Genomic DNA, 14,818 nt, shown 5'->3' with positions numbered 1-14,818 from the left:
GTTTAATTTTTTTTTAAATTCTGTGGTAGCAGGGTTGAAAAGCAATGCCTGACTTTCATTTGTTAATTTTCAGAGATTTTTAATTTATTACTTTTGTCAGATTCAAGGTATTTCTGTGACCATTGTGGGTTTTTCTTTCATTAACCCCTTCATGACTGGTCAATATGGCCATGCGAGGGCTTATTTTTTGGGGGACGAGTTGTACTTTTAAACTTCATTACTAGTTTGACCCTATCGTGTACTGGAAAACAGGGAAAAAAATTCCAAGTGCGGTGAAATTGTAAAAAAAATGCAATTCCACAATTATGTTTTGTTTGTTTTTCCACGTTCACTAAATGCTAAAACTGGTCATTATGAGTTTGTAGACACTAAACATTTATAGGTTCTTTTTATTTAAGTGGTGAAAAAAAATTCCCAAAAAAATGGCGTAATTTCTGAGACCCGTAGCATCTCCATTTTTCGGGATCTGGGTCCGGGCGAGGTCTTATTTTTTGCCTGACGTTTTTATTGATACCATTTTGGAGTCGATCTGATGTTTTGATCGCCCATAATTGCATTTTATTGCAATGTTGCAGCGACCAAAAAAAACATAATTCTGGTGTTTGGAATTTTTTTCTTGTTACGCCGTTTACCGATCGGATTAATTATTTGATTATGAACGCGGTGATACCAAATGTGTGTGTGGGGTTTATTTTTTATTATTTTATTTTGAATGGGGCAAAAGGGGGGGTGATTTAAACTTTTATACTTTTAATTTTTTTTTTTTTTTTAACTTTTTTTTTACACTTTTTGCTTGCTTCTATAGTCCATAGGAGACTAGAAGCAGCAACTGTCTGATTGCCTCTGCTACATAGAGGCGATGAGCAGATCCCCCTCTATGTAGCAGAAATGCTCCTTTGCTATTAGCGCTGACCACTAGGTGGCGCTCATAGCAATCTTTTCATGACAACCACTGGGGTCTGCTGCAGACCCTGGGTTGCCATGCCCACCCATCAGTGACCCGCGATCACATGACGGGGTCACTGATGGGCGGGGTAAGTGACACACTTCCGGCGCGGCCCTGTTAAATGCAACTGTCAGAGATTGACAGAGGCATTTAACTGGTTAACAGCCGCGGGTGGATCGCGATTCCACCCGAGGCTGTTGCGGGCACATGTCAGCTGTAAGAATCAGCTGAAATGTGCCCGGTTCAGTGCGAGCTCAGCGCCGAAGCCTGTGCTGAACCGGGGGTGATGGCCTGGGGCGTACTAATATGCCCCAGGCCAGTAAGGGGTTAAACGAGGGGTACTAACAATTTTGACCACATGTGTAGCTCTATATTCATCCATACCACACAGTGTAGCATTAACTAGCCTGAGCTATTACTTGGATACCTATAGCACGTATACAGTAGAAATAAGATTTCATTATCATGTCAGTTAAATTTCTTCTGGATCATAATTATTTCTGCTTTGACAATCAATTTTATTTTTTTTTTTTACAAAGTAAGGGAGTAAGTATGGGCAGCAAATTTTCTCGTCCAATGGGAGGAGCAACACATTTACCATGAGAGCAATATTTATAGCCCAAAAAATCATATCGTAAGGTCGATTTATCGACGACCTCCTCCTGATGTGGGGAGACACACAGGAGGAGGCGTTGAAATTTGCACAAAATCTCAACAACAATGATTTCAATTTGAGATTCACACTTTGTTTTGAAACCCCATAAAACACTGTACATGGAAATTTTGGTATCAAATAACTCCGTCTTGGTGCTCTTACAAACAAGCTTTTATAAATGCCTCAAACTTCTGAGTGTGAATCAGACCTGAGCTCTAACGTGATAGAAGATGACAGTCCGGTGAAGACAAGAAACATATAGACGGCCGGTGGTGATGTAGTCAGTGACGGACTCTGGCCAAATATGTTTCTAGAGCCGTAGTAGATGAAGATGTTGTCCTCATCATGAAGTTGTTATTTCTCATGTTACGTGTAATGAATATCTCCTGCAGTATTGATAATAGCGATTCCAGTGTTGGTAAATGAGATTAGAATTAGCAATAAGGAAGATGAGTCTATGAGAAACGTATTCACTTGCAGATTCTGAGGAAGAAACTGCTTGTTGTCTGTGGCCTAAAATATATAGGTTTTATTACTAGATGTAAAGAAGAAATCTACATACTGTAAAACCTAAATCTCCTCAAATGTTTCCTTATTATCTCCAGTAATTGTATTATTACACAGGATTTTTATGACGTTACATCTGCTCAACTTCACATTCAGGTCTCTACAATATCGAATCCTCTCAGTGAAGATCTTCTATATAAGAGAATTTTCCTGAATTACGCATCAAAGATGGATATGGACAGAGACAAGATGGCGGAGAGGATATTACACCTCACCCTAGAGATCCTCTTCCGGCTTACTGGAGAGGTGAGAGATTCTGATGACGTCACATTACATCATTCTTATCTATGGGAATAACAGATGGACAGAACTGGAGAGGTGAGGACTCTGAAAATGTCTGTAGTAAGGTTTATGAATGTGTCTCTCCATAACCAGGATTACACAGTAGTGAAGAAAACCTCTAGTGAGCGCTGTCAGGACCCTGTGCCTGAGGGATGGGGAAGACCCCTAAGCCCAATCACAGGGCCTCCACCTCACCCCCTGATGCATGAGGACAACAATGACCAGAAGATCCTAGATCTCACCTACAAGATGATTGAGCTGCTGACTGGAGAGGTGACACTGCTAGGAATGAGGAATGCTGCAACATTTTATAGTAAAGCTATGAAGGGATCAGGGGGGTGACTGTATCATTGTATGTGTCAGGTTCCTATAAGATGTCAGGATGTCGCTGTCTATTTCTCCATGGAGGAGTGGGAGTATTTAGAAGGACACAAAGATCTGTATAAGAAGGTCATGATGGAGGTTCCCCAGCCCCTCACATCACCAGGTAATAGACAAGACTAAATACACACGGCCTATAATTATCTGTATGTAAAGAATGAATTCAGTCCCTGTATGTGTTTCCTCCAGATCTATCCAGTAAGAGGACAACACCAGAGAGATGTCCCCGTCCTCTTCTTCCACAGGACTGTAAACAAGAAGATCCCAATATTCCTCAGGCTCATCAGGTAGATGGAGAGAAGGTGTCATGAGATCTCTCCTGTGATGTGTATACGGCTGTGAAGGTCTTGTGTTCAGTCTTGTTTTACCCACCAGAATTAAATGGTTTATACTTATATAATGAGAATGGTGGAGATGGCAGGATTAGAGCTGATCATTAGTGATGAGCGAGTGTATTCGTTACTATTCGCACGGATAGTACGGTATTCGGGTTACTTTTTATATTGCTAGTGTTTGTGTACTCGCCTCGCTATATTCGGATGTCCCGCCCTGCAGTTTTGGCGCCTCCTTTGCAGCCACTAAACATGCTGGGCTTCTTAACCAAACGCAGTAATGCTTCAGACATCTTGGTTGTGGCATTACTGTGATTGACTGGCCACCCAGCTTCATAGGGTCTATTTAAGCCCTGTCGTCGCCATTTTGTGCACATTGCTTCTGGAGCCTGCATTCTATAAGCATAGGGAGAGATTGCTGAGCTGCTAGGGAGAGTGTTTAGGCCTCTTGATAAAACAAAAGCCCTTTTAAGGGGTACCTGCCGTGTATACTAGTTCTGTGTTTAAAGGAGCCGCTCACTAGCTCCATAATACCTTAAAAAAATAGCTCTTTTCAGAGCTGAAGATACACAACAAAGTCAGAGTACAAGGAGGGAGAGATTGTGTGTTCTTCCAGTGTCCATATTAAAACTGCTCTTGTCAGAGGCAAAGCAATATTTTTCCAGCACACACAGAAGTAGCATTTTGTGCTGCCTTTTTTTTTTTTAGCACCGTTCTATTTTCCCTGCTGTTTTAGGGGTCAGAGCCTGCCTTCTGTCCATATTAGTCCGCTTAAAAAATCATTGAGTGCCCTACACAAAGCAGTAGTCCAATCATTTCCTACTGCCTGGTACAAAGCATGCACCAGGCCATTTTAACCACTATTTTGGCTGTGACAGCTAGCTTGACTTGTGCCATCAACATCTGAAATTCTGTCAACAAAACCCAAAATGTCAAAAAAGACTGTTGTTAAGGGACGTGTCAGTGGTGCGCGAGAAGGCACTCAGTCTGTGTCAGGTCAGAAGAAGCTTGATGCATCCACTATATTCCTGGAAAAATTTCCCGGTCTGGAATTTAAACGTGTGTGGAAACCACAAGAGCGAGAGCAGATTCTGTCTTGGATAGCAGACAAGGCCTCTACGCATTTGTCAAGCAGCAACAAATCTTCCACCACCACACAGTCTACTGTGGATACACAGAAGGCTGGCCCATCCAATCCTGAAGCTGGTTCTCCTTCCTGCAACCATTATCAGTCATAGGAGACATATGACCTGAAGCTTGGCCACTCTGAGGATCTGTTTAGTACGTATCCTATGGTTGGCTCTGGACTATCACTGTGCAGCATTGAAGAGGGACAAGAGGAGGTGGCGTGCATTGATGCTTATGTATTTGAGGACCTATGGCCAGAAGAAAGACACTTGGCAGAACATAATTTTTTGTCTCCAGAGGTGGAGGCTGATGATGATGAGACACGTTTGCTATCAGGTCCGCCTACAATGTCACCTGGGAAGGAGGATGAGATGGAAGACGAGGTAGTCAATGATGAGTCCACTGATCCGACCTGGACTGTTGGCATGCATAGCCATGACATCAACACAGAGGAAGATGGATGTGTAACACCAAAACAGGCACCAAGGAGTCGTGGTTTGCCCAGAGTGAGAACTGGGTCAACTGTTCCCAAGAGCACCCCCGCTGTGCGCCAAGTAAGGGGAAGGGAGCATTCAGCTGCTGTGTGGAATTTATTTTTTTTTCAGAAAGTCCTTCAGAGAAAAACATTGTAGTCTGTAGCATCTGCCATACCAAGTTGAGCAGAAGCCAGGGCAAAGGCAACCTACATGCTCACCATCCAAGGCTCAAGTTCGATGCTTGCAAACCTATTCAGGAGACATAAATACAAAACAAAAGACATCAGCCCACCACCTGGATATAGGAGTACTACCGGACTAAGGCACCCAGAAGGAAAACCCCTCCAGAGACAGGCCACCCTCCGGGCAGCCAGTCTTTCATACTCCAGAGAACGTGCCTTCACCAGGTCACCTAGGATGTTCCTACAAACTTCATCTGCACTTAGGATTTTGCTCTGCATCGAAACTAACACTCGTGCATTCCACGTGAAATACCTGACCACTACACTTAGTATGAATAAAGTGGTTCGGTCCCTTCTCCCAAGGTCTCCAAACGCTCCATAGGCCCACCCGGCATAGGATAGAGTAGCCAGCCATGGCCAACCAATGGAAGCTCCCACCCTGTTGTACACCTCTGTATTAAAGGGACAATGAAGAAGGAAGTGTTCCATGCTTTCCAGCATGTTAGCGCAAGCCTCACGGGGAGCAAATCCTGTCCTCGGAGCTCCTGTACTTCAAATTGCCCCTTACACACAGCTTACCTTGGAAGCAGCGCCAAGTCAAGTCCCAGTACTTCTTGGGGATCCTGCTAGAATTAAACAAACTCACCCCAACCTCCAGATCCCGCCGTGGGCAGTCCTTGAGGACCAATGGACTCTGAAAATGAGAAAGCAAGACCCTCCTATCGAGGAGTTTCCTCTGGAGGGACCTCACCTCCCACATTCCCAGATCCCACCGGTGGATCATTTTCAGAACCGGGGTAACATAAGCAGGGAGATGCCCATACAGTGTGCGAAGATCTTTCAATCTTCCCCCTGAAGATTGATGGCTGAAACCATCCCTTGCAGGATAATACCCATTGAGGAGCCCTCTCCTTCCAGAGGTTTGCCACGTTAACTTTCAAGAAGGTGTTCACTAGGAACACGACGGGGTTCACCATATCCAACCACCCTAGGCTCCTCATGCGGTAATTGACCTCCGGCTTGACTAGGTTCAGTCTATTCCCCCATAACATCTGGAAGAACAGACTGTAGACCCGTGTCCAGAGAGGCTTTGGCAAGACACAGACGCTGCCCAGGTAGATTAGCAAGGGGAGCAGGAAAGCTTTGCACAGGCCAACCCTTTCCCTCAGACTCAAAGACCAACCCTTCCATTGGTCCACTCTTTGGGCGACACCTTTGATTCTGCCTTCCCAGTTTTTCATGGGGTAATCACCCTGGCCGAATTCAGTGCCCAGGACTTTGGCGTGTTCTTGGGGTTCGGGGAGGGTGTCTGGAAGATCAAACCCGGGATCTCCGCCTCCCAGCCAGAGACTTTCACACTTATCCTGATTGACCTTGGACCCCGATGCCTCCGAGTAGCGCTCCTCTTCTGACATCACCACCATTGCCTCCTCTTGCGAATAAATAAAGACGGTGACATCATCCACGTAGGCAGGCCACTACCCTCAGGATAGCCTCCGGCGCCACCCTGCCCATCCGCACCCCTGCCAACGATCCACAATCGATCCTTCTGAGGAAGGGATCAATTGCAGAGGCATAAAGCAAAGGGCTAAGAGGACAGCCATGTCGGACACCAGATCCTACTCTGAAAGGTTGTCCAATCCACCTATTTGTTTCCCTTGACTTGACTTGGTGCAACAGCTCTCCAAGGTGTGATCACACCTTTTTAGATCCAGACTAACGAGCAGATCTAATTTGATGCAGGTGTTAGTTTTGGAAATGAAAATTTACAGGGTGATTCCATTTTTTCTTCCTCAGAATTGAGTGATTCCCTCTGCTTGGTCTGAAAAAAATTACTCTTACTGGGTACCACATTTTTCATCTTGATTTCCTTTAGTATTTCTTAAAGCCCTAAAGTTGCCATTTGAAATGACTTTAGTTTTGTGCCATGTCTGTGATCTGCTTTTTTTCAACAACATTAAACAACTGAATGAACATCCTCTGAGCCCAGTGGTTCCATAATTTTTGCCATGGGTTGTACAATGGAATCGTTTAAGAGGGCCGTTGTAGATCAGTTGCTGAAAACATCACCCTCAGATAATGCTGGTGGCAGAGGTACCAGCTCTTTTCAACACCAAGGGATAATGGGGAGAGACACGAACACCAGCTCCAACGGAGGTGGGGGGAAAATGTGCCCAAATTGGGCAATTTTCAATAAACCAGCAAAACAGCAAGGGCTATCTGTGCCTTTAAAAATGCCCAGGAGGGATAAGTTGCAGAACATGGTCAAGGGTTACTTTAAGTGACCATACGTGTGTCCTTTCTGACACTTCAGTTCCCTTTAATTATTGGGTGTCTAAGCTGAACACTTGGCCCGACCTCTCTTTATATGCCTTGGAGGTGCTGGCCTGCCTGGCTGCTAGTCTGGTGTCAGAGCGTGTTTTCATTTGCGCTGGGGCAATCATCACTGATAGGCGCACACGCCTCTCCACGGAAAATACAGAGAGACTTACTCTGATTAAATTCAACAAGGACTGGATAGATCCACAGTTCGCAATCCCTCTAGATGAAAGCAAGCCAACCTAAATTCACCAAAAATGCAGATTCATGCTACTGCTGTTAAAGTCACCCCCTTCCATTAAAACAAGATTCCTTCCTGTGTCAACCATGACTCAGCCCATATGGCTAATCTTTTCAAACCCTATGCACATTGTACAGTGGACAAACCAGGACAGTATTCCTACTCCAGCGTAACTACTATTTGTGATTGGAGACCCTTGGGATGGTGGCTTCCTGTGTCAACCATGACTCAGCCCATTGGGCTAATTTTTACAAACCCTATGCACATTGTGCAGTGGACAAATCTGTAATGTACAGTGGTCCTACCAAACTAATATTTATCGTTGGAGGCCCTTGTCACAGGTTGTGCCACATTTTGACAGAGATAGGGGATACATATTCAATAGAAATTTACACTGACTGTTGATGACCGACTGATGGCCCTCTGAAAATTTGAATTGAGGGCCACAACTACTACAGTACTCCATCGTAGATAATGTTTGACACGGGAGGCCCTTGTCAAGGAATCTCCCTGCACTTATGACACAGCCCCCAGGAGTAATTTTTGGAAGTACGATGCACATTCTGCACTGGACCAAGTAGTACAATATCAAGAAGTCTTCTCTTCCTATATAATCTGGGGAATATTGACAATCAAAATCTCGGAGCCATTTGGAGAAGCTTCACCAACCCATCCTGGAGGGGAGCACCATAAATCCTTTGTCCATTGACTTGCACAAGTGATATATTTGAGCTCGTCATCCAGTTGACTAGTGCAGCTTTATTTTTCCGGTTCACTGAGTTCAGCCATACCTGTGCAGCTTTGTTTTTCCGGTTCACTGAGTTCAGCCATACCTGAGGATTGGAGGTCGTACTCACTGCTACCTTCTAGTACTCCATGTCTCTTGGCTTTTTTCTCTGTAGTCTCTGCCCCTAAATGAGTTAAATAATACAGTGAGGGCCCTACAATATGAGTAAGTGAGGGCACTCTCAGATGTACACGAGGGACCTCCAAAATCTCTAGAGGAGGGCACTTCAAAATGTATGTTACAGGGCCACACGAGGGCTCTCACAAAACTCAGCTTTCCTTGCCTACTGCAAGACCTCTGAACATTTGAATTTAGGGTCGCAGTATCACATGGTGGTGAAGGAGGAGGGTCAAGCCCAACGCTGCAATGGCCACATTGTAAACTGCTATTGAATATGTATTCCACTATCTGAGTGTCAATGATGGAGGGACCGCCCAAATGTCTAAGGAACAGCTGTCCCTCCAAAACGCATGTTACAGAGCCACCTGAGGCCTCTCAAAGGATCAACATACCTACTAGTACGTTCTAGATGTGCTTGTAAAGTGCTGGGGAATAGCGAACTGAAAAATGATGTATGACAGAGGGACCTTCAAAATGAATAAGTCAAGGCCTTTCCAATTGTAAAAAGTGACAAAAAAAAGCCACAGCAGTATGTGTGAACAAAGGCTAAAATGGATATTGTTTGGTTTCTCTGGTTTATTTAGCCTTATATACAAGTGATTGTGCAGGAAAAACTGTTTCTTAACCTTTTTGGCCTGATAAATGCAATTTAGGTTAGGTTTGGTAGTTGTTCTTGTGTGTCTGTAAAAGTGGCATAATACTGCGACAAACTTATTCCCAGAAACCATATGTGAGTCAGAAATGCATGCAGGCTCATTCTCCAGGCTCTTCCCATTCTGTTTCATCACTTTCCCATCCATTTGAGCCTTTTCCTCAGGCCCCCAGACCTCTTTTTAGGGTCCAGCAGAAAGTAACTCGCATTTCCCATTGACTTACATTGTACTCGCTATTCGGAACGAATACGCGAATATTACAAAGTACTCTTTACGAGTATAGCGATTACGAATATTACGGTACTCGCTCATCACTACTGATCATAGATGTGACTTCTCCATTTGTCTGTGACTTGTACAATATTTCTTTCAGGGTGAAGATCTGACCCATATTAATACTACAGAGACATATGTGAGGGGTGATGAGCGGTGTAAAGAGGAGATTCCTAAAGATAACCGTCCAGGTGAGTAGTAACCACTAAATGCAGAGAAGTCACAGATTCTTCTCAGTCACAGGCTGTGGCTGGTTTACCGGTCAAGTAGTCCAGCTGTATCACGATCGTGTGATCACCATTTTGCATCTAGACCAAAACATTGTCCTCCACCAAAAACTGTTCAAATGACTTTGGACATTGAAACTCCTCAAATGACTTTGGACATTGAAACTCCTTTTCTATAGAACTTACAACCTGGAAGATCCAACTACCAACTGAAATTAGAAGATCCTGACTCTTACCTGTCCAGATCTGTAAACTACCAATCCAAATGACAGCACATGTAGAAAGTGCTGACAAGTTAGAAAATCACTTGAAGAAAAATATTATGATGGATCTGTAAGAGAAAGCGGAGGGTAATGATGCTGTTGGCTTCCTAGATCCCTGATATCTTATTGGATGAATCTACCTTCTCTCCCTTCTGTGCTACTGAATGTGCTCATATGGTCCCTACAAGACCAGGTCCAGTCTTTATGACCAAACCTCGCTTTTATGATCGGCAACATTAAACGTGCAGTGAGGGCCTAGTGTGAATATCTGTATAATAACAACGGAGTTTCCCTTTACCCTGACTTTTCAATTTCTTTTTAAACCAAATAACTTCAAATAGATAAAGTATACAAAAAACATTACACCTGTGCCATGATATATCTCTAAGCTGTGAGTGGCTGATGGCTGTAATATACATTTATTCACGCCTGCAGGAGATATGTTGGCATGACTCAAGCCCTGGTTTCATGGATTCACTCCATGTCATAAATTATATTATCGATCGTAAAGAATTTAGATACAATTTATCCTGAAATGGGGGCACTAATACTTTCTCTACTCTTCTGGTCAGGACTCATAGTAGCTCCAACGGTCTACCATAAATAAGTGCAACTCTGGTTTAGTGTTGGAGTTCTCCCCTTCCCCCCCCTCCCCAAACATACATTCTTGTTGAGGATATAACGTGTTTTTCTATTGTCTTTTTTTTTTACAGGTTAATTCTGTATGATAGTTTGATTGTGGTGGGATCGGCCTGCCTCACTTAACTCTGTAATTCCCTGGTAGTCTTTCAAAAAAGGTCTCCATTGTCTCTTCCAAATGCCCGAGTTCTAAATTTAAGACACCTCAGCTCTGCACTATTATAAAATGTTCTTATTAAATGTATATTTCTTTTTGAGACTTATTTGACAGAAAATATTGGCCCTTACTATAGTTTAAATTGCCAGGAGCTACCAAGAAGCATACTCTAATTAGCCCAGAGAGGTTTCACCACTAGTTACTCTCTCTCTCTTTTGTTTTTTGATCTTTTCATTAGATGTGTTATTGTTTATAGTCAAAGTTTTGCCCATCACCCTTTAACCCCTCTACATGGATCTGTACGTACACAAAGACCCCTAGGATTGGACTTAGTGTTGCCTGCTGTTCTGTGGTGTGAGATGACAAGAAGAATAGTCAGGTAGCCGGATCAGAGCCAGGAGGGCAGAGAAAATACAAAATCAGAAGACACAATAGTAGTCAGTAAACTGGCTGGGATCACAAGAAGAAACTAAGAAGAAAATACACAACACGATAGCTGAACACAGAGGACTTAACCAGTGGAGAACAAGGCTATATCGGGCAGCTTCCGGCATTATGCATGAGCTTTAGTAGGGTGTGGTGCTTTCCATTTGAGTTAAGTAGGGAGTATATTTCACTTTAGAAGAGTGGATATTTCTGGATTGGTTTATGGAAGCCATGTTGCTTTTCAAGAGTTTTTGAGCCACTAATGATGTGGAAACCTCTGTTTTTCCATTGACAGACGATGGACCTGAGTGGAGGCTTGTTTTTTTGTGATATGAGTAGAAATTTTTATTGGTATCATTTTCGCATATTTCATATTTGGGAGGCAGAATGAACAAACAGTTGAACACCAAACTCTAATGGTTCATGCTATGAGGTTTTCTATTAGACTGTCAACTGTCATTGTCTTGGTGAATAATTTAATATTTTTACATAACTTGCCATTTGTACCAACAGTTTAAGTAGAAATGTTCAAAAATATAAATTTCAAGAATATTTTATTCAAATATATTTTTTTTTACTTAGCAGATGACTGTACTAGGAGATCAGTGGGACAGCTGACATCTTCAATTTTCAAAACAGATGAGCTTGAGATCTCACAGGATAAAATTGAAGTGAATGCTATTACTCCAAATATACCATCATCCCTTTACAGCAAAGATGTGTCATCTGATCCTTTGAAACAGGTCCTATCTTCTGATTCATTACCAACTACTAAGGAAAATCAAAGTCACAAAATAAGCATTAAAAAACTAACTGCTCCCAAAGCTAAGAAGCGATTTGCACGGTCTGAATATGGAAATAGTTTTCCCCTCAAAAAGTTTTTTCTTAAACATCAAAAAATTCACACAGCAAAGAATAGATTTTCTTGTTTCAAGTGTATGAAATGTTTTAACAAGAAAGCGAGTCTTCTTAGTCACCAAAGAACTCACACAGGAGAGAAGCCTTTTTCATGTTCAGAATGTGGGAAATGTTTTACACTGAAACCAAATTTTGTTACTCACCAGAGAACTCACACAGGAGAGAAGCCTTTTTCATGTTCAGAATGTGGGAAATATTTTACAGAGAAATCAAGCCTTATCAAACATCAGAGAATTCACACAGGGGAGAAGCCATTTTCATGTTCAGAATGTGGGAAATGTTTTAACCAGAAATCAGATCTTGTTACACATCAGAGAAATCACACAGGGGAGAAGCCTTTTTCATGTTCAGAATGTGGGAAATGTTTTTTCCGGAAAGCACATCTTGATAGACATCAGAGAATTCACACAGGGGAGAAGGCTTTTTCCTGTTCAGAATGTGGGAAATGTTTTTTCCAGAAAGCGAATCTTGATAGACATCAGAGAACTCACACAGGGGAGAAGGCTTTTTCATGTTCAGAATGTGGGAAATGTTTTAACCAGAAATCAGATCTTGTTACACATCAGAGAACTCACACAGGGGAGAAGCCTTTTTCCTGTTCAGAATGTGGGAAATGTTTTAACCAGAAATCAGAACTTGTTACACATCAGAGAACTCACACAGGGGAGAAGCCTTTTTCATGTTCAGAATGTGGGAAATGTTTTTTCCAGAAAGCGCATCTTGATAGACATCAGAGAATTCACACTGGGGAGAAGGCTTTTTCCTGTTCAGAATGTGGGAAATGTTTTTTCCAGAAAGCGCATCTTGATAGACATCAGAAAACTCACACAGGGTAGAAGGCTTTTTCATGTTCTGAATGTGGGAAATGTTTTAACCAGAAATCAGATCTTGTTACACATCAGAGAACTCACACAGGGGAGAAGCCTTTTTCCTGTTCAGAATGTAGGAAATATTTTACAGTGAAATCAAATCTTGTTAAGCACCAGAGAACTCACACAGGAGAGAAGCCTTTTTCATGCTCAGAATGTGGGAAATGTTTTAACCAGAAATCAGATCTTGTTACACATCAGAGAATTTACACAGGGGAGAAGGCTTTTTCATGTTCAGAATGTGGGAAATGTTTTACAGTGAAATCAAATCTTGTTAAGCACCAGAGAACTCACACAGGAGAGAAGCCTTTTTCATGTTCAGAATGTGGGAAATGTTTTAACCCGAAATCAGATCTTGTTACACATCAGAGAATTTACACAGGGGAGAAGGCTTTTTCATGTTCAGAATGTGGGAAATGATTTTTCTGGAAAGCGCATTTTGTTACACATCACAGAACTCACACCGGGAAGATGCCTTTTTCATGTTCAGAATATGGGAAATGTTTTAACAACAAATCGGCTCTTGCTAGACATCAGATAATTCACTCAGGAGAAAAGGCTTTTTCATGTACAGAATGTGAGAAATGTTTTAACCAGAAATCAAATCTTCTTAGTCACCAGAGAACTCACACAGGGGAAAAGCCTTTTTCCTGTTCAGAATGTGGGAAATGTTTTAACTGGAAAGCGCATCTTGATGGACATCAGAGAAGTCACAGAGGGGAGAAGCCTTTTTTATATCCTTAATGTGGAAAATGTTTTACTTGAAAAGACACACTTTTAGCCAGAAAAAATCTTGCTAATAAATGAGTGCGTCCTATAGACTGGAGGTAGCTTCCTGTGACCGAGAACAATGAGACGGTGTCCTTCCTGATCAGTGAGAGAACTGCTCTCTCCTCCAGCCCCACACTTATCTGACTGGTGCATTGGAGAGGAAGGTACCAGGACCTGTACAGAGGCTGCACGTCCTGACTGAGCAGCTGAAGAACCTAGCTCAATGACCTTTCAGATTATGTAACACTGTTTTACATATTTTTAAAAGTTGTCAGGTTCCGCTATGAACTGAGCCATTTCTTTAATGAGTTTGACCTCCTGAATTCAAATTGAACAATTGAGTTTTCCTTTTACTTCTACATATAATTAATGATAAAAGTTTCAGTACTTTGAAACATTATTATTCTTGTAAATATAGAGATGCAGAATATTTTGTTATGCCACTTTTCTGATATTTATTTAGAGAAAACTTAGAAAAATTCAAATAACTAAAACCTGTCTAAACCTTATTGCGAATTTTGAACAGTTACAGAAATTGCACTACAAAATTAGTCCTCATTCAGTGACAACTGTTTTTTGCTTGTTTCTTGTACTCCTGTATTGGATCATCTATTAAAATTATGTAATCTGCAAGCATTGATGGATTTCCTTTTTCCTTGATATCTCTTCTCCATAGCTGCAATATCTTGGTTACATCTCTCACCATCCTTGTCTCTCACTACTCCACAGTTTGGTGTAAGAAAGGTCTAGAATGTAAGAAATTAATCATTAAGGACATGTTACAGCCAAGATCCTTATATGTTTTGAGGAGAAATAACACCAACTCTTCATAGTTTCTGTATCTGCCCTTGAGTTTCCCAAAACGTTAGTTACCACAAATGCAAATCTAGACCATACAGCCTTTTCCTTGCCCTGCAACAACTGAAGAAACTCCTCATCTTGAAAAAACTTACAAATCTGAAGTCCAATAAAGACTCCTTTTATATTTGCTTCACTTAACCTTGGAAAGTTATCAATCAGATGCATGAATGCTTTTACATTTTTATCCATAGCCTTTTCAAAGTTCTTCATTAGGCCCACCTTAATAAGATTTTGTTACCACCATTGCCTAGGTGGGTCCTCAATTTCTGGATGCAGGACAGTTTACTCCCTTTCTGAAGTGAATGTCAGAGAGGCCAGTCCCTTTTTTTTGTAGCAATATTCTCT

At 42.1% G+C, this 14,818-nt stretch overlaps 1 pseudogene; it reads left to right on the top strand.

Moving 5' to 3' along the window:
• The window catches only part of LOC141201405 (uncharacterized), a 28,885-nt pseudogene extending 14,660 nt beyond the window's left edge, over positions 1 to 14,225 (top strand).
• The last annotated feature ends 593 nt before the right edge of the window (positions 14,226 to 14,818 follow it).

The sequence above is a fragment of the Phyllobates terribilis genome, unplaced genomic scaffold (assembly GCF_046119375.1).
Source record: "Phyllobates terribilis strain yellow unplaced genomic scaffold, ASM4611937v1 Scaffold_115__1_contigs__length_5345438, whole genome shotgun sequence".
In the NCBI taxonomy this organism is placed as follows: domain Eukaryota; kingdom Metazoa; phylum Chordata; class Amphibia; order Anura; family Dendrobatidae; genus Phyllobates; species Phyllobates terribilis.
Note: the sequence above shows the minus strand (reverse complement) of the source record. Positions and strands in the feature narration are given on the sequence as shown.